The 22,016-nt window shown below is 32.3% G+C and overlaps 1 protein-coding gene across 1 annotated transcript in view; it reads right to left on the reverse strand.

The window, feature by feature from the left end:
* Nucleotides 1–22,016, reverse strand: part of LOC129218889 (neural-cadherin-like) — a 539,341-nt gene that overhangs the window by 417,382 nt on the left and 99,943 nt on the right. The gene's annotated exons all lie outside the window — the stretch shown is intronic.

Here is a 22,016-nt window from a genome sequence, read left to right on the forward strand (position 1 = left end):
ACGCATTGCCTGCCAAAAAATTTTTAAAGTGAAAATTTTTCAGGTCTTTTAAAGGATAGCAATGAAAAAATATAGATGATAGTTCGATGTTGCGAGTTTTACTCCCAGAAGCACAACTGAAACACTGAGAAACAAAGAGTGGCAGAATTAAATACTTGGAAATAACCACTACAAATGGTAGGTGAACCTCTCCTCTGTCTTGGGGCAAGAGATAGTATTAGTAGCCCTGGTAGGTGCTGCCATACAGCATGATTTAGAAAACGTTTTCAATGAAAGCCTACCTAGGACCTTATCTTTAAACGCGTTTTACTCAAAACTTGAAAATGTCCACTTACATTCCTTTGCTTCTCACTGCCTCAATTGAACTATTTGCTCTTTCGGACGATGATGAAGACGGAGTACTTATGCAAGGAAATTATGCCAGAAAAAGCAGTGATTTTGCGACACACATGACGTAAAATATTTGTTCTTTCTATTGAGGTTAGGAGACTGAAAGAGATGCATGCATTTTCAATGGCGAAATCGGCTAACTTGATATGTTAGTAATTTAAATTAGTTCCTTCCTAATATACATTATTCTTTATGCACAACAAAATAATTATTTAGACTTTGCAAATGAAATACGATAGATAATATGCAATTGAAATAAGTCTTTTGGAGCACGATAATCATAAAATGCGCATTTATTTATTTATTTATTTATTTATTTATTTGCAATATTTCATTAAGTTAATTGCTATAAGCTCATAGAGCAAAATCCTTCTCAAAGTAATACTCCGTAACAGCGGACACCATCCAATAACAGACAAAACTTCCGGTCCCATGACTTTCCACCAGTGCCTCCCCCCCCCCTCTTTTTAAGGTTCATTTATTGATTTTATTTTCCAATTTAGAAACCAAAACTAGAAATTATTTAAAAATATATAGAAGTGTGAACATTTTCAGATCATAATTATTTGTTTTACTTTGCATATTTGTTTACGAAAATTTTTTCAACGACAGCAGTACGTTTTAATTTATGTATTCATTATTTAGATATTAGTATTATTTAGATATTAGTTGCTTTACTTAAACAGGCCATACTTGCTTAATAAAATTATTACCAAATGTTTGTGACATCTCAAAATACTTTGGGGTAAATAATCTAAGTCTAATTTATGTCTGAGTGCTTCTTCGGGGATAGCTATTGTGTATATAATTTATAAAAATCTCGAGAAAAACATGAGTTAAACTGTTAGATTTGCATCAATTACCATTCATATGCTGACAAAACCAGCCTTAGCAAAATTTTGTACTTTTCTCTCTTTTTTTTTTCTTTCATTTTTTCGCTGCCGCTAAAAATCCTATGGTTTTTAGTTGTCATTTTTGCCCCCCCCCCCCTCCCCCCGCCTTTTTCAGTCTCAATAGCCGCCTCTGCTTTCTGCTATTCGCAGGTTTACATTCCGGGGAAAATTAAAATAGAAGTTTTTCAAATCTTTTTTATTTTTCCTTGTGTTTTTTCACTACTTTGAGTTTTCAACGTAATTTTTTTAACTTCTTGTACAGTATAAAAGACTTTTTTTTTTTTTTGGAAATAATGAATTTAAAAAACTCATTAGTTAAACTATTATTTAAGTAAAAATAAATTAAATATGTTGCTGAATTTAAACACATTAAACCAACCGTTTTCAATGAATTCGATTTGATATGCGTATTAGTTTAATTCTACATTCAACGAAAAGTAATTATTTAGAGTTTAAAGTCATATCTAATTAACAAATGTACGGAAGTGCATGGGAATAAATTGAATTACTTATTAATAAATTAAAATGATTGCGGTGTCACAGAAAATATTGATTTGTTATTTCAAAAGTTAATATTCTAAAATGCACTTATGTGTAATTAGATTAAGATACTAACTGGAATTTGAAAGTGTATTCTTTAACTTAAAATGGGATTACACCAAAAGCAAGCTGTCATTTGATCTTAAACACCCCAAATACAAGTGAAAGTTATACATAACTCACATTACCTAACTAATTATATAATAATTTCTCATTTTATTTTATCGCAATGATATTTCATTCTGGAAACATTTCATTGATCGTTGCATAGTCGTTGCGACAAGTGTATTATAATTGCAGGCCGAAAACTTCAACAACAGCTTTAAACCTTCCTTAAAAATTAAACTGTACTGATTTAAAACTAAAGGTTTTGGTATTGCAGTGTGGTTTGATCGATTGATTAGAGACTGGTTTTCAAAATTTAATCTAAAAGAAAACCGATGTAAAAATAAAGATTTTTAAACGAAATTTTCATGAATTGAAGCTAATTTATAAATTGTTCCTGGAATGAGTCATAAGTTTGGCAGTATTTGATATACGTGAATTTTCACAGCGTGCGCATTTGTGGACGATAACCAATAAAAATGCCGAAGCTTGGACTTGCTGATCGCACGTTACCATTAAGCTCAGCGAAAGAGGGGAAGTATCAAAACTGAGCAATCAAACTTAATCAGAGAGGTTTTGCTCTATGATTTTGAGTACGGTCATAACGAAGCCAAAGCAACGCGAAACACTTGCCGTGGGACCACGTTCTCTGCAACAAGAGATAGCTAATATAACATTAATAACAATTACTATGACGGTTATAATTATTACCATAACAACCATAATGAAATATTCCTATCGTTGGAGTATTGATGAACTGGTGGAAAAATGGCCTAAAACTCTGAACATGACGGTCAGTACATTGAATGCTAGATTTCTAAAGTTAACAATGTATTGCTGAAAACATAATTAAATAATTTATTACAAAACTTCTGACTAACCCTGATAAAAACTATGAACCTGTTATTTTAATGCTATTATTATATTACGCGAAGACATTCAGCAGCATTTTAATATCACATTTAAATTAAATGAGCTTAATTGATATTTATACAATCCTCTAATATCGTTCTTTGATATAAATTAAATTTCACAAAAAATCCTCTCCATTTTTCACGCACGGGGAAAGTAAAATGAGTTGTCAAGAAAGAGATATTAAATCCTTGTTGAAATTTTCCTGACGTGATCATAATAAAAACTATAAATAATTTAAGTAACAAAATGTGCCGTTTAATTTAACAATTTCCGACATTAATTTTCAAGGAAGAGCTCTTTTAATATCTCCTTTAAAAAAACTGTTTTAAAGAACACTTGCAAAAAAAATATATTAATAAGCTTGCAAACTTGATAGCAAACTGTAGTTTAGAGTAATTGCTTTTAAAATTAAATTAGCTACTGTTATTTTCTTGGCTATGATCTTTTAATTAAAATTTGCTTTCGCTCCGTTTAAGAATTATACTTTTTGACAGCGGTAAGTTTTAATTTTGGCAGTATCGTTGAACAATCATAATTTGGGACAGAAGTTTTTATGGTTATTATGATTAGAAAAAAACTCTTTTAAATACATTCGTAGGTCAGGTTACTGTCACTTAAATTTCGAATAAAAATTATTAGAAAAAGTAATAAGGTGTGTATAAATTAATTGGTAAAAATAGTTGAAATTAGAAAAACCATTAAGTCTAAACCTTAATTTTTTTTAAATGTAAAAACCAAAGAAAAAGCAATTGCTGAAAAAAATAAAATCATTGAAATTCGTCAGTAGAGTATTGAGAAGTCCCCAAAAAAGTTATTTTATACTCGCAAGAGTGCAGAGCATACATTACATGTATTATTTGCTTTGTTGCTTAAAACAAACAATATTACAGAAAATGTGTGTCTCGAAATAGCTACGTAAGATATTTCTTCAACTATTTGAATTTTACTGACATTGTAATTCTTTTTCATTACATTTCACAATGATCACAATTACATGTGACATACACTGGCGTGCACAAAAATTTTGGGGCTCTTCACAAACGGCATTTACGGGCCCCCCTCCATATTGTTAACCCTTACGTCTTACATAAATTACACCATCTTTTTTTTTTCTTTTTTTTTTGAAAATCTTCGGCACCCCTCAGGTTTGGGTTCGGGTCAAAAAGTGTGTGTCCCCCAATGCACGCCCCCTGGTGACTGGTACATAAACTCTTCTTAAAATACTTATGTTTTGCAAAATTTGTGATTTACAAAAGTTGTTTTAAAGCCATTGTAGGTTGTGCTTTTCTTATCATTGTACTGCATTTTCAATCATAAATGTCTAAGCTTCAGCAAAAACTAACTAGATGAAACAAAGCACATTTTCATCTGATAGAAAAAAAAAACAGAAAATAAACACATAGTTAAACTCAATGGGAATGAAATACATAGATGTAACGAGAACAGGGAAATTCTCTGTGATATATGTAACGTTAATGACTGTCACAATCTCATCATTCGATAAACGGTCGAACAAGTAATAAGATAGCCTGAAAACATCCCATCGGTATTACATCATATTTCTTTCTTCTGTCATATATGCCCCCAGACATGTGTACACATTGTCTTAAGGTCTTTCTGTGATTGTTACAAGTTATGATTCCATCTAATAAGTAATCTGTTTCGAGGATGATACTATGAAATATATACGGGGACTTTCAGGATAACTTATGATGAAATAATTTGGTAATCAAACCTTGATTGTACAGTACGCAAAAAAATATTATTTATATTACTTACTGATTGCTATTGCAGAAAAACACAACACAAAATAAAATTTATTCATTCCAGAGAAATTTTATTTTCTTCTTTTTTTCAGCAAACTTTGGACTTACAATTCGTATTATCGTGATCTTATTTAGGGAAAAAAATATTTTTTGATAAATTTCATCCAACGTAGAAAGTACTGTGCGGGTCAACATTTTGTTTTGAATGCTCTCCTCCTTCAAATTTCACGTAGATATGTATATCAATGTCGCATTATCTTGAACTTCAAAAAATAATTTTTCCCTAAGTACCATTCTATTTACGGTTGTATTTTTCATGCTTTAATAACATTCAGCCTTTCAGTTAGTCAATTAGTGCAAAGCTTATCTGAAGGACACGCTGAAATTAACGTTTCCAAGTCCTTCCTCTACCGCACCACAAAGGTTTTTTTTCCCCCCAGAGAAAAAGAGACAGAAACGGAAAAACGAAGCAGATACCTTTACAAATACAATTTCACTCATATAATAATTTAACAACATTTATAAGTTTAAAATGATATTTTTCAATACAAATACATACCCAATTTTTCCCAAATTTTAGTGTTTTTATTTCATATATGGCCTATATAACACTATAACTCTGAGAAATATGTATCAATACTCAGATAGAGGGATGGATAGATGGGTGGATGGATGGGTGGGTGGATGGATACATAGATGAATAGATAATTAGGTAGATAGGGAAGGGTGGGGCACTGCGAGACGTGGGGTACAATGAGACAAAGCTATTTTTTAAATTTTGCCCGTGAATCTGCAGCAATTGACCTTGTGGATTCTGGGATATGAAGTTGTTTCTTGTGTTTGCAATCAAATGATCGTTATTTTTCTATTTCAGGCAAGCGAAGTTTTTTTCTTGGCTCTCGCTTGCATCGATTCATAACATTTTCTTTTATGAACAAAAATTAGCCATTTGATCACTTTCATTGCTATACCTATGTATCTAGTAATCATTCAAAACAATTAGGATAGGCTTTAAACGAGCTACTTAAAATGTTAAATTAGAAAAAAAAGCGGACTGGGGTACATTGAGACAATCGTAGTTGGGGCAGAGAGAGACAGTCTCAATGTGCCCCATCCTGACTTATAATTCGAAAGGGATGTTCTTTTTCTAATTTAATTTATGATCTAGAAGTTTTTAACTTGCTGTTTATTTACTTTACAAGTATTTTTACCTCATCAAGTCTGCAAATTAAACCACGTAAGACAAAAATAAGGACATTATCTGACGATTCGAAGCGAAATTCATTTGTAACTTATCATCTTCTGATTTCAAATGACCTTTCAGATAAAGTAGATCATAATAATATGTAAATTATAGATAAAATTAATGCAAAAAAAACCCTCTTGCTCTATTTTAGCAATGAGTGTTTTCTTAGGTTCTTAGAGTTTCAGAAGATATCCAAAAAAACGAAGAGAAGAAAGGTCAAAGATTGAATAAAGAGCATAAAAAGTGTAAAAGAGAGTATCACTGCAAATGACGCTCCTGCAAAATAAATTTTAAAAGAAGAAAACACAAAAACTATGGAAATAAAAAAATGTCAAAAATATAGAAAACTGTAGACTTATTTGACACAACTGAGGAGGTAGGAAAAATTAAAAGGGGGATCTAAAATTTTATCTGACTTGGTTAAAATGTGCGTAAATCTGTCTTCTGAGTTTCAAGAGTTAGATAGTGAGACACTTAAAGGACACATTGTTATGATAGAGGTTGCAGAGGAGCAGAAATACTTTTATGTTATGTTGGAAATGTTATAATGACAGCTAATAACGATGGAGACAAGTGCATTTGTTTGTTGCGCAAAAGTAAAATCATTTTGACTTTTTATTTGACCATCTGTACCAAATGTTGCATTCGCTCCGAAAAAAAAGTATTAAATTTTTGATAACAACTCCTACGAAAAGCGAAATCATTATTCTTTGTGGTTTGAAAATTAAATTTTTACTTGAAAGTACGATGAAATTTTAATCGTTTTTTCATTATGATTTAATTTTGATTTTGAACGTTAAACATATTATGTGTCACTCTACCATATATTCTGACTCTCTGTGCCTTGTATGCTGTCTCACTGTGCCCCGTATGTTATCTCACTGTGCCCCGTATGTTATCTCACTGTGCCCCGTATGTTATCTCACTGTGCCCCGTATGTTATCTCACTGTGTCCCGTATGTTATCTCACTGTGTCCCGTATGTTATCTCTCTGTGCCCCGTATGTTATCTCACTGTACCCAATGGGGGGCACAGTGAGACGAAATTTTACGTTTCCTTTTTTTATATATATATTATCTCAAAAACTTTTAACTAGTAGTGAAGTTTTTTGCGTCTCAAAAGTTAGTGCACTTAAGTTGCATTACAAATCTACCATTAAAATTTTCCGATTGAAACTAAGTTTCCAAATACCTTGAATTTTATATATTTCGTCTCACTGAGTGCTACCCTCCCTTAAATGGATGGATCGACAGATAAGTAGATGAATTGATAGCTATATAGATAGATAGATATATAGATGGGTTGATAGATAAATATGTAGATGGATAGATCCATAGATAGGTAGATGAATCTATAGATCGACAGATGAATCTATAGGTAGATAGATATATAGATGAATCGATAAATGTGTAGAAAAATTGATGAATCGACAGGTAAGTAGATAGATAGATGGCTAGATCGACAAATAAGTAGATAGATTGATGAATCGATAGATATGTAGATACATAAATAGATCGATAGATATGTAGCTAGATAGATGGGTCGATAGATAGATATGTATATGGATGGATCCGTAGATAGGTAGGTGAATGTATAGATAGATGAACCTATAGGTAGACAGATACATGGAGGAATAAGATATATAGATAGATAGATAGATGGATCGATAGATATAATATATGTAGATGGATGGATCCATAGATAGGCAAATCGATAGATGAATCTATAGGTAGATAGAGAAATAGATATGTAAATAGATAAATGGATCGATATATAAGCAGATAGGTAGATAAAGATATATGGAAAGATAAACAGGTAGATAAATGGAAAGATACATAACACCTCCCCTCCCCAAAATGAGAAATACATTTTAATCTTTACACCTACCACCTTCTCAGTTACTCTTCTTCAAATTTTGAATGTAAACTTTTCGACAAATTCGAATGCTCATGGCTCCTGATTTGGTTAATATTTGATTCGAAATTCGCATATAACATCGGCCTTGCCTAAATGAAGTACATAAGTTGCAAATGGTTTTTCTAAATGAATATCGCTGCTAAGAAGTCAGTGCTTAGCATGTAGTATATGAAACTCAGTCAAAAAAAATATTATCCGACACACGAGTTTATCTTTTTAAAAATAATGCTTTAAACAATCACTGCATGCAGAAGTTTCTTATCGTTATCATCAGAATGTTTCCAAGAATGTTTAGAAAAAAATTTCGCAACCCTGCAGCAAAATAAAATTTGATAACATATTTATTAATTGGACAAACAACAGTATTATTCTAAGTCTATTTTCTGATGTACAGTAAGCTTATTAAAGTATGCAAGTCGGCACAAAACATTTTCTGCTCAGAGTTTAAACGCACTAAAAAATATTAGCTATAAATGAGCTTTCCCGTATCTATACTGAGCAACATTTGTGCTAACAATTATTACTAACTTAATAATTGACCCTTTTGTATTTTATTCTCAAAAAATAGAAGAAGAAACTTTGTTAAGTATTGCACAAAATTAACACAGCAAGTCCTTTGCTGCTCATGATAGACGACAGTAAACAGAGAGCAATTCTAGTAGCATTCTAGGTTGTTCGAATGCCTATGACACGCATATAGAGAAAATATGAATGCAATTAAAGACAGGGGAAAACATTGTTATGAGAACCATCTAATGAATGTAGCAATAACATCAACTGCAGATGTTCAGCTATGCAATGCTAACATACATGTATCTTCATTTCTCTTTCATGACTGCTACCAGGCAATTCCAAACAGTTATTAATCATATGTTCTTCTCCCATTTAAAAAAAAGATTCTTTACTTTTTCATGAAGCAAAACAATGTATAACTCGGAGTATCTTTTGCTTTTTAATGCTAATCAATTCATAATCTACTGACAGTGAAAAGTTTCATGAAAACGTGTACAGTTATTTATTTATATATATATTTTTATATATATATATATATATATATATATATATATATATATATATATATATATATATATATATATATATATATATATATATACACTGCTCGACATTGAAAATGCAACACCAAGAAGGAGTGGTCAGAAAGTGATGAAATTTAAAAAAGGAAAAGAGACAACAAGGAATAATAAATGATCTTAATTTCAAAATGATAGGCAGAATACAGAGCGAGAACGGAGTCGGCATTGTAGGATGTAGGACAACCGCGGGCAGCGATACACGAAGAAACACGTCTAGGCATAGAGTCAATAAGGTTGTGGATGGTATCCAGAGGATGGCTCTCCATTCCCCTTCAACCATTTGCCACAGTTCGTCTTCTGAACAAGGCAGGGACAGAGTCTGCAAACGGCGTCTAATAACATCCCACACATGTTCGATTGGTGACAGGTCAGCAGAGTATGGTGGCCAGGAAATTATCTGTGTGCCTCGGAGAGCATGTTGGCAGACACGAGCACTGCGTGGTCGGGCGTTATCCTACTCAAAAAATGCATTAGGTAGCCCTTAAAGGTATGGGACTGCCACCGGCTGCAGCACATTATCCAATGATCGTTGGGCCGTCATAGTACCCTGAATACGAAATAGAGGTGATACGGAATTGTCCGCAATTGCGCCCCAAACCATTATGCCACGTTGTCGTGCGGTGGGACGTTCCGCAGTTACTGCCGGATTAGATCTGTCTCCACGTCGACGCTACACACGTATGTGGTAGCTATCACTGGATAAGCAGAACGGGATTCATCTGAGAACACGACATTTCACCATTCTGTCATCCACGTCGCTCTAGTCCGGCACCATACTAAACGTTGCTGTCTATGTTGTGGGGTCAATGGCAGTCTTCTTAGCGGACGCCGTGATTGCATGCAGACCACGTGCGACCAAACGACGGTCCATGGTTCTGGTTGACTCGGGAACATTCAGGGTATCTTGCACCTGCTGCAGAATTAAGGAACAAGTGACTTGTGGGTCTGCTATAGCTTGTCGGCAAATGCGTTGATCCACGCGTTCTGACGTCACTCTGGCTGCCCTGCACCCAACGAAATCTTGCCACATTTGCCGATCACCATACCCCTCGTAAAATCGTCTATCTGCTGGAAGTGCCTTCGTTGACGGCGGCCTGGCATTCTCTCGTGTTACATGTATCCTCCAAGATAAAAACAAAATTTCTTTCATAATTCTCCAGTTAGAAATAACGACATGAATATTGCCCATTCTGCAAGTTCCTTCCCTTATATCTTACTTCACGTGCCTCGGAGAGCTACGCATTTCACATCATTCACATAACTCAGTGACGTACGTCTACTCTAAAATTTGCATAAATTTCTGAACACTCCTTCTTGGTGTTGCATTATCACTGGTGTCTGACACTTTGAATTCGAATTATGTTTTTCGCAATCACAAGTTGCGACAGGATCCCACTTATGGGAAGCTATTGTTTCTAGAAACAGCTCATGGTCCTCCCAAGCCTGCCCCTCCTCCTGGGCGGTTACGTGTGTGTATGTGTGTAAGGATTTGTTTGTGTGTAGACGTGTGGGTATGTGGGAGTGTGTGTATGCAGGATATAGACGCCACCACCTAGGAGGAGGGGATTCCGGTGAACAGTGCTGCTAGTGGAGGCTAGGACCAGAGGAGCAGCTCCGTCCTCCGTTGGACGGCGGTGCTGCAGAGGCCCTTGGTCCATTCTGAAAAAGGAACCGGACATCAAGGACGGTCAAATGAAAGCAATAAGCAATCGTGATTGCTCAAAAAACAAAACAGAAGTGGAACTGCAACTCCACAAAAAGTAAAAGCTCTATTTATCAATGTAGTAAAATTTATGTTGAAAGAAACAACTTATACGAGTAAGTGAGAAATGTACAGTGCAGCTCAAGAACTTTGGCGCTTTGCCATGGACGAATCCTCCACAAAATCGGAATCAAACCTCAGGAAAACAAGTTTTTTTGGGAAGCGGCGTTGTTTGTTTACAATTGAAAATTAACTTCAATTGAAAACTGGTACAAAACCCTCTCCCTCCCCCCATAAGGTACACATTGTGGAAGTCTTTATTTTCTTATCGCATTTACAGTCTTCCTCGTTTTTTACGCATTGAATGTTTTTGATTCTTTCACCGGAGAGCAAGTTCAACTTTATTTAATTTCAATTCCATGACCACAAGCTTCAGACGATGCTTTAAAAATGATGATAAGGCATGAAATTACTTTAAAATGAAGAATTAGGGGGTGTTCTAACTATCCCCTAGGCCTCGAGTGAAGTTCACATTCTGCATCTTTAAAGGCTTTAAAATATTGCCAAAATCGAACAAATAAGACATTTTGGATAAGATACTTTACATAATTTACGATTTTCATTAAAAATAAAATAAAATATCTTTTTCTAGATAAAAGGTATCCAATAAATCTATTCTGAACCTCTTCCGACGTGTATACAAAATTTCATGATAATCGGTTAAATAGTTAAGGCGTGAAAACAGTATAAATAAACGAATGAACAAACGCACTTTCGCATTTATAATATTCGAAAGCATTACTTTAAATTGTTTCCACCATACCTCTTGTACCATACATACCATACATACTTGTACTAAACTATGTATGGGCATTTGCACAGGTTCATTTGACTACGGCGCGGGCGTGACAGGAATGCTTAAGAATTTCACTTTTTGAATGCCTTTTAAAAACTCATACTAACTCACTTTTGGAAATGATATCGTAAACTTGGATGAAAGTAATCGTTTTTTTAAATCACACTTAGAATATTAAAAAATTAAAGTACATTGTTATCTACAAGCAATGTTAGCACATACCTGTCAACTTAAAACCAGAAAAAGTTTTAAAAACAACTTTGAAATGTTAGCTCCTATCTTTAGTGAAAACATGTTTACAAAGCGTAATGAATTGAATTTGTGCGACATTTCTGTACCTACACAATACCTTCGTCCGCAAATTTCCTCATCACGAAAATAATGAGTAACGAAGTCTCTTCGAAATTGCTAGCTTTAATCGCTCAGTCATCTGGTAGCTCAGTAAATTCACATTAAGAATTCGCATTTAGAAATTACTCAGAACTGAAAATCTCTATGCAGTTTCACACATTTCTCGCAATTAATTCATTATTCCCTCTTTATTGCCCTCTTCTCTCCCGTCCTTTCATCTGACACAGAAGCTGAAGTAGATATTCGGTCGTCAAATTAAATTGGAATTAAAACTGCGAGCCTTAAGCAACTTCAATGGGAGCATTTCAATTAAGTTTAATACGCGAGAAAATAAATATTTCATGGTAGAATGCTACCGAACCGTGACTGCTTTGAAAGTGCCAAATGGAATCTCACATTTCCAAAACCATTACTAGATTTATTTGATATGTGTTCATTCATGGTAAGCTAAGTCGTGATTTCTAGAGGTTATTCTGAAAGGCACAAAGAAGGTTCTGAATATTGCAATTAATCCGAGTATAGTTACTCAATTACGCGTACATTCATGCTATTTGTGACATAATAGTATGAAAAGTCACACAAAATATATAAATATTTTTTGCATGTATTGTATATGAGAAAAGGATTAGCATTGAAGTCGAAATAGTTTCAAGTTACCGTCCTTAACATGTTAAAGCATTCTGACGAGCAGCAAGCAGCAAGAAGTACCATGTTCTTACACAATGTACTCAATCAGAAAAAAATAAACAATAAATATAAAATACAGGTCACAATTTTCACTCTTATGGAGATAGATAGATAAATAGTATATATATATATATATATATATATATATATATATTATATATATATATATATATATATATATATATATATATATATATATATATATATACCAATCACAGGAAGGGGTAAACATAGAAGATATTTTGAAATTGAAAAAGACATAGATTGATAGAGTTAGAGAGATAGATAAATATGGAAATAGATGGATACAGAGATAGATAAACAGAAACAGTGATAGACAGACCTAGATAGATAAGGTAGATATAAATTGATGTTCTGATGTAATAGATATCGCTGGGAAATAGTTGTACACCGCCGGCAAGTTCACTCAAACTGCTTCAAAAAGACGGAAATCTTTGCGTAAAAAAGTAAACGGTTTAGAAAATAAATTGTACAAAAAGGCAAACCTCCTAACCATCGGAACCAGATAGTATATATTAAGGACAAGACAAAAGATTTTCAGTAAGTAGAAGAACATCAATTGAAAGAAACAATTTAAATTGGAGGAAGTGGTGCAAATGTAGAAGCGTGTTGGTAATGTGGAAACATACCCTGTACGGCTTGTGAGGCGTAGCACTTTTGTGGTGAACGCATCAACTTGTTACTGTGTTTGTTTAGTAAGCCTGTAGGAGCGTTTATAGTCAACTAGTAGTTTATTATCAGTGAAGTTGTTGCTTTAAGTTTTTCTTGATTTTTCAAACTTCTGTCTTTAAGGTGGTTTAATTACAGAGTACATTGAGCTATTTCTTAGTACTAAGGCAGTTATTGGTTAAGCAAAAAATATTCTACAATCTGGTACAATTAAGTAGATTCCTAGCTTGAAAATATAGCGTAGTTTTATCTTCATAGATCAATATGGCTGTACTGGTAATGTGGAAGACATTTGCTTTTTTTGCGGGGAGGCTTTTTTGAATGATGTTCAAGGAGAATGGATCAGATGTTTGGTTTGTGAGTCTTGGTGCCATACTTTGTGCGCTCGATGTGTAAATGAGCATTACATTTGTGACTTTTGCAAGTGAACATTTTGTTTTATTTATTTATTTTATTTTTTTATTAAAAAAGTTTAATTCTTAAGCCTTTGTATTAGTTTTGCTATGTGTAATAAATACACATTTAAGTATGAATTTTTTTAGTTAGTGTTTTTATCTAGAAAACAAATGTTTCCACATTACCAGCACATTTTGAAAATCGGGTTAAAGATTCAATTCACTACTAATTATTATTAATGCAATGTAAACGTAATGTTTTGCATAAAACCAAAAGCGGTTATTGTTATAATATTTGTTGTTTCCAGAATTTAGACAAATTTCATTGATAAAAAAAACCAGAAACACCAAAAATTAAAGCAAGGTTTCCACATTTGCAACACTTTCTCTATGTGATGTAATTTATGAACTACCTTTGAATAGTTGTTAGAAAAAACTAATTTGCTTACTTCTATTCCCGTTTAAAACGCACAATGCGTTAGCAATACAAACTTCAACAAGCAAAAATCACCTTTTTGTTAGCTTAAAAACGTGAAGAAGAAGTTGAAATCGCTCTACTTAAAATTATCGAACTAACGCCAGCTCAGGATCGATGTCCAATAACTGGAAAGTTAAAAACAAGAGCAAGTGTCAATATGTCTTCCGGTAGAGTTCACTCCCGATTTAGTTATAACTGTTCTCCAATACAGCTTCAGAGAACATTTTAAAATTTATCGGCAAACCGTTTTAAGATACAAATGATATTTTATAAACAGTAAAAATAGCAATTCAGCAACGGTTCGATTTTTCACTGATGCATTATTTGTTATATATATATATATATATATATATATATATATATATATATATATATATATATATATATATATATATATATGAGAGTGAGAGAGCTTGATCAAAGTTTATTGAATTTTATGTTCCCACGTTTTAAAAACCAGAAAGTTTTAACTAAAAGAACAGGGCATGTTTGACAACTTTAAAATAAGACAAACATGGGTTTTAATGATCTTGTAAAAGGAATGTTTAAAAATTCCTTTTAATAAAGTAAAACTTTTACTGCAAAAAACTTTCTTGTAATAACAAATCAAATTTTGAAAGAAAATAAAAAAGAAAAAAATCTTTAAGCCACGATAAGTATTTACTTTTGAGTCGAAAATTTTAAAAGTTATGTAACTTATAAGTGAACACTAAAAAAGCTATGTTAGATTCAGTGAAGGCCCTCGAAACTGCTTCTATTGCCCGCTATTATGTTCTTCACAGGAGTTGACTTTGAGCAACTTGTTCTTGCTGCTCTTAGTTCGGATTTTTTCAGAACAAAAAACATAACACGGATTTTTTCAGAACAAAAATCATAACAATCAATAAAATTTTAACATAATTTGTTACAACCATTTTTTGTCGACACCAGAATATCATAATTTGTCTTTTTGTATGACATATAGTTTATTTGTTTTGTAACGTGGTGTATGATTGCGTATTTTAATTATGTTTGCCGGACAAACAATTTTTCATTCAAAACAAAGATTAAAAAATTAAGGTGATTTTTTTTCTCTCTAATAGAAGATCATTTTCTTGCGAATCAGCGTACTTTTTAAACACTAAAATGTTGTCTACTATCAATCTCAATACATTAATACTTATGCATTTTTTTAAACAATTCACATATTAATTTATCTAAGCAGTCAATTAATGAAGGCAATATCTAAATAAATAAAGAAAGAAAATAAACGTATCCCCTAATACAAAATGGAATGTTCAAAGGTGTATGCTCATGGCACATCCTTAGAAAACTAATTTCTCATAAAAAGTTACTCATATGGTTGTATTTTACTCTCAACTACCATCATATATCACTCCAATCATAGATTTAAAACTATTAATCAAACTAAAATTCTTAGCTGAGCGTAAATATTTACTTCGCGCACTACAAATAATCAATTGAATTTCAAAGCATTCAATTTATTAACTTTTTAAATGACAAAGTCATATTTGCGAACCAATTTAGTTAAAATTATGTTGTTCTAAAACGAATACATTAAACTTCTTAAAGAAATCTAGTTTTCTAAAAAATGTTCTATTAATGAAGAATTTTAAAAGCAGGCGGATGAGAAATTCTCAAGGAAAACTATTTGGTTTTTTTAAAGAAAATGTCAACCACCCAGTTCTAAGATTTCGCATAGACAAACATATATTTTTGTTACATTCCAAAAAGGAGCAGAAATCTTTTATTTTTTCATTTTGTTTTCTTAGACTGAAGTTTCTGAAGTATTTCTTCAGTAAGTAAACATCTGAAGGCGTTTGACAAATTTTTAATTTATTTTACGTGGGTAATTTTTAGAACAATAAACTTAAAAGTGTTTTTTTTTTTTTTTTAACAAACTTCAAAGTAGATTGTAGGTTCGGTATGCACACACAACCTTCGTTTTTACATATTTGCTCATAAAAATACCAAGCGTATGATTAAATATAGGGAATTGCTAAAATATTTATTTTATTTTCAGGCAAAGTTTGTCTCACAAATGAAAAGGTCTGCTTCGAAAGATCCAGAATTCAAGCAGAAAACAAATAGAATATATGAATATCTGAGTCCACGTTACGAATCATACCTAATATCCACTTTCTTTCACCAGTTGGAATTTACATTACAAATGAAATCATGCATCAGGGTTTAACTCAGAAATATTATAAATGAACTTTGCAGAATAAGAGATACATTCATTATTCTTCCTGAAACGCTCTTTAACGCACTTCAAAAGATTCCCTTTTGTACTTTTTAAGTAACAGGCATACACATTTTGCTCGCATTCAACAGAAATTAAACTTTGAACCTTTGAAGCGTAGAGAAACCTGCTTCATTTAGCTCAGCTATTTTTTTCTATTAACATTGTTCCCAAACATTTTCGATACGTTTTTCCAAGATTTTCGTGAATGATCATGTATCATGAGAAAAATAAAAATAGCTGACAAGAAATTTAATGTATCTAACCACAAGTACAAAGGTGTGTGCGTGTGATGGTGGGAGCGTGCGAGTGTACGAGTGTGTGTAAGCGTTTGTGTGTGAGAGAGAGAGTGCGAGTGCGTGTGTCAGCATGTGCGCATGCGCGTGTGTGTGTGGTGTGTGTGTGTGCAGAAAAAAAATGAGGACATTTTTCTTGTGTGAAAAACTTAAGAGCATATTCAGCAGAAAAAAAGAAATATTATCTGGAAAATTGGAGAAAAGAAATAATATGGTCCATAATGAACCATTGTGCCAATTGGAGCAGTAAAAGTGCGTATTCCTCACTACAAACATTTTTTTTCTTTTTTTGACTAAAACTCATTATGAAGAAAAATTAGGTTTAAAAACAAAAATAATGTTGAGAGTAACAGTATTATTCATTGTCATAAAATGAACTATTAATCTCGACCATTACAGTAAAACAGCATGCATAAATATCGGTAACAGAATATTTAATCCTTTTGACGACAAACCTGAATAAACTCGGTCTGATCTATGGAATTCAAATATGGAAAGGGAGTGGACACGTCGTTAAGAGGATTAAAAAGTTCCTTTTTTCCTCGAACGTTGTCAACTCGAAAACTATAAGCATTTTCAGCTGGTGTTCCCGTGGACTGTACCATGCCGCGGAAAAAATTGACTAGTCCTCGGAGATTGTTATTCGTATCCGTGGGAAAACAAAATGTTATTCCAAAAATAAAAGTAATAAGTATTGGACGGGATTTTTGCATTTATGTTATTGTTTTAGGATCTTTCCTTTCATTTGAAGTTTCGTTGTTAAAAAATTAAAATGCAATAAAATTTCAGTATAAGTGTAATATTATAATCATTATATTCAAATGGTAAAAAATAGCGAAGAATACGTGTTAAAAAATACTTCTCACACATAACTAAGAAACGCCATTCCTAAAGTATTAAAAATATTCAGAATGAAACATGGAAAATAAAGTATTTGCTATAAAAAGACCACTTAAAGAATGTAATATTTAAGCTACTTCAGATTTATTTACATTGATTACAAAAATAAATAAAGCTATTTTTCTTTTTTAGGCTGAAAACAGTCGCACTATGCAAACTACAGTTAAAATGTTGTAAGAGAGTAAATAATTTAAAGCTTGATAAAACAGAGCATTATTTTTACATAATCATTTCAATTCAAAAGTAATTATATACAATCATTTTATTTATTAAAATAAATGTGTCTTCATTGTGACTCTGTAGCAATTTACGTTGACTATTTTTTTTTCAATTAAACAAAGGTTATTGTTCGTAAAATATGTTTTTTACAGTTGTGAAAGAGCGTCAGTAGGTTAATACACCAGAAGTTAATATTTAAAACTTGTGAAAAAAAAGATTAATCATTAATATTATTCTAATAATGTAAAGCTAAGTCTTAGCCAAGTTCATGAAATTTTTCTGTTTTGCATATTAAAATTAAGTGTACTTTGGTATATTATTATCAAAAGTTCAACTCCCAGAATGTTGTAGTGCATAATATACAAAAAAAAGCGAAATAAAAAGAAAATCATTTCAGTTATTTACAAACTGTTATAAGTGAATTCTTGAACGATTAGCAAGCACAAATATTGGAAGAATTCTAATTGGCAACGCCATTTACTTTTCGAAGGTCACTAACTTTTATTCCTATTTCGATACACTTAAATTGCTTTTTCAATAAATGCTTGAAAACAATTTCAAATAAAAGAACGAAAGAAAAACGTTGAAAGGAAAAAAAGGCGGGATAGAGGAAGAAGAAAGTAGGGGGAAAGATTTTAAGAGCTTTTATCGTTTATCGTAAAACACATCTTTAGAGGCTATCAAAATAGTAGCCATTGCGAAAAGTAGTTTCCAAGAGAAAATCCCAGATATCTGCTATTCCGAATTCTGGTAGGTCCAAATCTGGAAGAATGCCAGTTGGGCTGCAGAGGAATTAGGACATTTGGCGAAGGAATACATTAAAAGAAGATAAGAAAAAACGAACGCATTATCCCAAAACTAAGCTAATTTTCTTTAAAATTTATAGAATCTCATTTACAGCTACAGTAAAATTGAGGTTATTTTTTTATGGAATGAAAATGAATCATTATGTGTATAAATATATATGTGGTGGTAAGTATGGTATGTACTTATTACCCTTTTTATTTAAAAGAACTTTTTAAGTCGTTTTGGAAAACTTATAACTTTGATGTATTTTTTTTAAATCGACGAAGCACAATTCGATGATTGTAATTAAAAAATTATTTACTGAAGAATTATGACTCATTATTATCATTATTATTATTATTTCAATCCTAAATCTCTAAAAATATATTTATATTAAATAAAAAGCAGAGAAAATTAAAAAATGTATTTAAAGCAATAGTAGATACTAGATGAGTTACATATTGTTTGTTAAGTTGCAATGCCTGTTAATTCTAGCAAAAACCATAGTAATAAAAATTTAAATATGCTTATAAAATATGGAGAGAAATATTTGAGAAATTTGAGTGACATTTGCAAGTGCATAGAATTTACAAGTCCGATTATGTATTCTTGTTATTTCTTTACAACGGAAGCATTTCCCGTTTAAATAGATGTGCATTCACTAGAAAGAACCGACAGGAATGAAAATAGGCAAATAAATATAAATTATACATAAGTAACTTCATTTTTACGCTCATTAGAGGAAGGATAGGGGATAAATTATATGATTTTGTTGTGGTTGTGCTACAAATACTATTACAAACGCCACAATTATTATATTCGGGATTCGGGACAAAGTCTTATAACAGCTATACGAGCTTAGTCCACTTTCCTTGTTATTGGGGTCGTCCGAAAAATATGTCACACTTCAATGGTTAGACGGGGGGTTGAAATTGAGACAGATTGTGACAAGGAGACGGAGGAAGCAACAATAAATACATCATCGCTCATTTTAAAAGCATTAATTTCATAATAATAATATGTGTAGTATGTAATTTGACAAGTGACAAGCGGAGAGGAGGGCGTAAGGGAGAATGTGACACTTGGCGACAATAAAAAGGAGACTCAAATATGTTGAAAAAAAGTGACCAGGTTTATGAACAGCCCCATAATAGACCTACAGTTGTGTATATAATATGACATAGAAGAATAGCCCCACACATTGCCAGTGGCGTGATTCTCAAACAGTTATATTCTCCTTAAATCATTCAAGTGAATAGAGTAAATGACTTTTATTTACCTCACCCTTTAGCAAATACGCCGTAGTTTTCACCACACGACGGGTCCGACTAGCATTCTCAAGCTTTTACATGAAGCAGATGTGTCGTTTGGGAATACACCGTTGGTAAACGATATTCTTACACGACAACTCAAGTCCTCAAATAGGTCTTAACTAAACACTCTAGATACTCTCCAGCGGCTTTCGATAAGATATTTCAAGAGCTGAAAATGTGCTCCCTATGCCCCCCCCCCCCCCCGTTAATGCAAAATATACAAGAATTGCAATTATTTCTGCTTGTTTAAAAGGGTTCACTGTGACGATTCGCAAACAGTTTGTTATAAAATTCAAAGTTTCGATGTCTACCAGCTTATTTACTCGGTGATATAAGAACTGAAACCAGCATTTCTCCATTATAATTTGAAAAAAGGCAGCTTAATATGCATTAACTAAATAAAAATATTTAAAAGATTCGTCTGAGCGAGCTTATATTAAACTAATATACCCTCTTTTGTTTTTGCTACAATAGATTTATCCCGTAATTTCAATTCCATTAAATTTATCAACATTTTGTCATTTAACTTTAAGAAAACAATTTTATTTTCAACAGAAGCATTTTACAACTTTACAGAATCGCTCAAGTATGGGTATTTGGAACTCTATTAGGCACTTTTGCACTCCTAGTAAAATTGATGGCAACAATCAAAATGCATAAAAATGTTTACCACACTTGATCAGATTTAACTCTTCTAATACTTTTCCCAACTATAACTCTCCATTTATATCTTCCTAAGTAAGTGCATTTAACTCTGCCTATGTTACTCAATTCATACACAATGCTGTCTTCTACAGAACCACAACCCGAACATGACTAGCAACAAATTGGTGCACTTTCTAGTTGAGTAGCAGAAATTCTGTTCATAAAAATAGGACAAAAAGGAGTCTCCAGAAGGATGGACAGAAAGAAAATAATGCCCCCATGTATTTGTCAAAGACCAACAGTTCACTAGAGTTCAGTAAGTTCGCCCTCTCTGCAGGAAATGGTAATAATAAACATTTTTTCCCAGGAAACAAATATAGATTTCGCTGGAAGAAATCCAAGATTTTTTCCTCCAAAAAGCAGAGCTGAAAGCACTTTTTAAATAGCGCTATAAAAGCATTTATTTTCTTTAAATGTTAACGGAATATATTTCAAAAAGTACTGAATCAAAGAGAAAGGATTTTGCATTTTCGAAATTCTTCACACAGGAATAAAAGGACAAAACACTTCGAGATCAAAATGGTATGCAAAGCTGAACAATATTAACATATTTGTGTTTTGTATTGCTCTTGGAAATTAGATGTACAATAAACCTTCATTATTCCGGACTCTATTAAACCGGACTTCGTAATCCTTAAGCCATTTAGATGTACATACTGTGTAAATAAAAGGAGAGAGCGCAATAATGTTTTTTGTAGGCCATGCTTAGTGTTTTTGTAAGTTTCTCTTACGCCGTTTTTTATTTCGCTCTCTTGAATTAAAAACATTATTCTATAGTAGTTTGTCTACGTACTTTGGTTAAATTTATGGGTTATTTTGCTTAAATTCGTACATTCATTAACTTGCACGACTTGGATCCCCTATTAGTCCAGATTAATGAAGTTCAACTGAAGTTAGTTTTAAATATTTATTTTGCTGGTTAAATTGAAAATGAGAACAAATATGAAAGTTCTTTTATATTCGTTAAAATTACTCATTTTTGTTTAGAATCACGATTGCGCTAAGAAACTTCGAAGTTCCAGTAAAAGAAAATAATATTATAATTTAAACATTTGTTTTAATCACATTTATACGGGAAAAATTTAAAGCACATTAATTGGTAACCAGTGGGGGGGAATAGGCTTAACAATTGGCTAAAACATTACAATTTTGACCAGTTTATTGCCATTATTATTAAACATGCGTTATTTAAGTAGGATTTCAAGTTATGTTAAGTTCACTTTTTTTGAAGTTACGACGTGATTCATTTCTCTAAACTGCGAAATTGTTAAACTTTTCATTATCTAAGGCGTCTAAAAAAACATTACTAAATGACATTGAGCGGGGAAAAAAACTGCCTCTTATAAGTGACGTACTTTAAAACTCGCGGAAAAATGGTCAGTAAATTTATTTTGCCCCAATGAAACAATTTTCGTTATCAACACAAAACAAATCATAAAAATGCTTTAAAAATAAAACACAGTTATGTCAACAATTACTATAAACTTTAGTCACTGACTGAGTAATTCTTTTGCAATAAAATAAAATGAA

The sequence above is a fragment of the Uloborus diversus genome, chromosome 1, assembly GCF_026930045.1.
Source record: "Uloborus diversus isolate 005 chromosome 1, Udiv.v.3.1, whole genome shotgun sequence".
In the NCBI taxonomy this organism is placed as follows: domain Eukaryota; kingdom Metazoa; phylum Arthropoda; class Arachnida; order Araneae; family Uloboridae; genus Uloborus; species Uloborus diversus.